Source organism: Pseudochaenichthys georgianus, chromosome 3 (genome assembly GCF_902827115.2).
Source record: "Pseudochaenichthys georgianus chromosome 3, fPseGeo1.2, whole genome shotgun sequence".
Classification (NCBI taxonomy): Eukaryota; Metazoa; Chordata; class Actinopteri; order Perciformes; family Channichthyidae; genus Pseudochaenichthys; species Pseudochaenichthys georgianus.
Genome location: NC_047505.1, coordinates 35,399,960 through 35,403,622, shown reverse-complemented (window position 1 = coordinate 35,403,622; position 3,663 = coordinate 35,399,960).

The window sequence follows — 3,663 nt, the reverse complement described above, 5'->3', positions numbered from 1 at the left end:
CCTGTTTTTCTCCTCTCCCCATTTTCATCGGCAGCCCATTTATCTCCATGCTGTCAATTAGAGGAAAAAGCAAAGAACTAATTAGGAACTGTGCAATTTTAATTAGCTGTTTTGATAATTAAACTAATTGGTTCCCTTGTGTTCCTGCAATGTGTGCTGAGAACTTTTTTGATATCTGGGCAGCAGATTTCCCATCCGCTGGTTAATTAGTCACTTTTGCATTAAAAAGGAGCCTTCCTTAATAGCCTTAATTTGCAGTTGAAAAGAGAATCTACCATCAATAATTTGTGTAATTGGTAACCGTTTGATTGTAATTTAGAGGCACGGCCGGACAGCTTGGCATGTCTAATTCCTAATGACTAGGATTAAAGTTGGATTAACTGTTTGGGAAAGGGATTCACTCTCCTCTCTTTCCTATCCACCAAATGACACCTTGTCTACATTTGATTGGTCATGAAATTCAAATTGACTAGGTGAACAGCAGGGCTTATAGACTTTCGATTACTTTTCTATATGGTGAGCCTGTCAAATTGCATCAAAAAGATTCTAATAATTCCTATTTTCCATACATCATCTGAGGAGCTCACCCAGGAAGATAATATAATTAGGTTACAATTTATTATGTGATGTGTTAAACCTCTGCTATCAAACCCATTTGTGTACAACTCTGAGGGGAACACATAGCAGAGATTAGCCACTAGGAGGAGCAGAGCCTTAAATCTAAGAGTAACAAAGTAAAGCACTTCTCACAGTTCAAAGAAACTGCATTCATGGAATAGGCTTTTTTTTCTCTGAATATAAGTGTGCATATTAAATGCAGTGAACTTATAAAAACAGTATCTGAATGATGTGCCTGTGAGACACAGAGCTAACTCAATGCAAAGATGGTGACATTACTAAAAATCATTTTGTATAAGTACTTACCAAACTGGTGTTTTCTACTGTGGCAGAAACATCAGGGGAAATAACACTGATGTTTACAAGTGTCAGCTTAATGCTGTTGAAGACAGCATTAAGACAGTTGAATATTGCCAGAAGCCAGGGAACCTGGACTAAAAGCATATCATTCACCATCTTAACTATCAGGCACCATCTCTATATTTTTACAACACAGAGCCCCGCCAGTAGTCTGATTAAAAAGCACCATTCATCCCACTTAGCCGGAATACAATTAAGGGACATGGCTTTAAAAGCCCAGCCCTGAAGCCTCTCCCCGTCCCACATAAAAGGAGCACTCTCCACTGAGGCTTGTCTGTAAATATCATGTTTGATATGAGGTTTTAATCTGCTTAGCCATTCTGAACTATAGAATGGGCTCATCCTCTCTCTGAAACCTCTGTCCAATGGCTGTGTGCCTGAGGACGAATAGGAACACAACACTAGTGTGCTATCTGATTAGGTGGGGTTAATTACGGAGCACTGTTTTGTAGTGGCTGCATTTGAGAGCCGCCCATAAATAGATGGGCATGGCTAATGCATGCTCAGAAATGAATTTTAATTAACTGTGTATCAGAGAGGCCCACTCAGGGGCTTGTTTGTAGTATGTACTGACCCCACTGTTGGATGAGGAGTGGGAAAGGGTCTGCACCCAAGACACTGTGAGAGGGGATGAAGAGCGCACCATGGCCTACATGAGTCAGGGATCATAGACACACAAAATGTTGTGTCTTTACACAAAGGTCATGTGGGTAATTTATATTGATGAGAACCTTGATTGAGAGCCACTCTGCAACCTTTCCATGCTTTTGCATTCGGATCATCTCAGTTAGACTGAGACACATGGTCTCTGCTGATACTCCAAATGAGTATCACTAGTGACATTTTAATAAACACAAAACTTCCTCAGCTTAATGATTTTTATAAAACATGGACCCCAAAACCTGGTGTACTAGAGAGGTAATTGTGGTAAATTCAAAGCTCCGTCCATTACTACCAACTGTTCACATACACCCATGCAAGCACACACACACACACACACACACACACACACACACACACACACACACACACACACACACACACACACACACACACACACACACACACACACACACACACACACACACACACACACACACACACACACACACACACACACACACACACACACACACACACACACACACACACACACCATTTTCACTTTCTCTCTGAACCGTTTTTATATGGTTTTTTTTTCATTCAAATGTCAAATGGCTATTTCAAGTCAAGCCCCGATGATACTGAACCATTCTTTGTCCTTTTATTTCCAGTTTTCTGTGTGATTGGATTAATTATGTGCCACTCACTTTGCTAGAGGTCAGCAAACATACATTCTCGGTCATAAGTCATCAATCTATGTGACCGTGGAGATGAAAAGTCAAGCATGTCAGCCAGGAAGCTGGACAGAGAGGGATCAGGCCATTGATTTCAGGGCCAACCCAATCTCACCACAGCCTGCTGCCCTGAGAACGGAAATTATCCCTATGGGCTATGTACAGTGAGCTTTATACCTTAGATTTGTGGTGCATGATCACATTGTCGGGGCCTGTAAAAAAAGGTAATTTCAAATGCATGGGAGAACAATTATCAAATGGGAAAGCATATAACATACTGTACCATCATAACTAAATCCATGACAAAAGTGCAATGTGGTTCAACTAAAAAATAAATGTACTTTTATGTGGATGTGGTTATTTTGTATTTCATTCATATATTGTACTCAACATTTTTACCTCCTTTCAAGCTAAAGAGACATAATTACATCTTCACACATGATTTTGCACCGCACACATCTTACTACAACATGGTTGAATATAAATATTGAAGAGGCCCTTGATCTAAAACAGTTTGAGAGCAATTATTTTAACAATTATTCATTATTATTTGATTATAGAGTTGCTAATGATGATGTGCTTTAATAGGGGTGGTGCAAAATGTAACAGAAGGCCAGGACAGACTGAGCAAGCTCACAGCACAGACACATGCTGGCGGCTGACGAACCAGCATTATTGTAGCTATACTCCACTCCACTCTCCTAAAAGGCTAATCTTTGTTGGATCTCACCCTTAATTGGTTAACAGTCTCCGCAGGGCAAGTGAAAGTGGTGCTATTTAAGGCTCCACCATGAAACAGCAACACTTTCATCTTGGCAATAACAGGCAACAATTATATTACCAGATTCGAAACTGAACCTTCTATCTACCCACTAATCAAAAACGCAGCCCATCTGTTGTGCTGTCTCTTTTGAAACGACTGTTTATCTGCAGCTTGTATGATAACTGTGTCTGGACACGAATTAACTGCTAAATAGAGCGCAATTAGATGTTATTTCTATTAAATTCTGCGGCAACAAAGGTAAGGAGAAGAAAAAATAATAAGCGCATGTTTACTCTAACTGTACCAGCCACCAAAGCAGCATCTCTCTCTCCCCCCTCTCTCTTTCTATCTCTCTCTGACATATACGCGCACCCGCGTCCGTGCGCACGTGCATCAATACAACCTTCCGTGCATGCGCGCGCTCCCCTGCTCCCTCTCTATCACGCACATGACATGCAGACTGGCAGGCAGACCCGTCGCTCGCAAACACACACGCGAGCGCGCGCACACACACGCGCCTTCCCTTAGCTGTGCTTTTGTGTTTTGTCAGAATTAATGAGAAAAGTTCCCTTGCCCTAGGGGTAA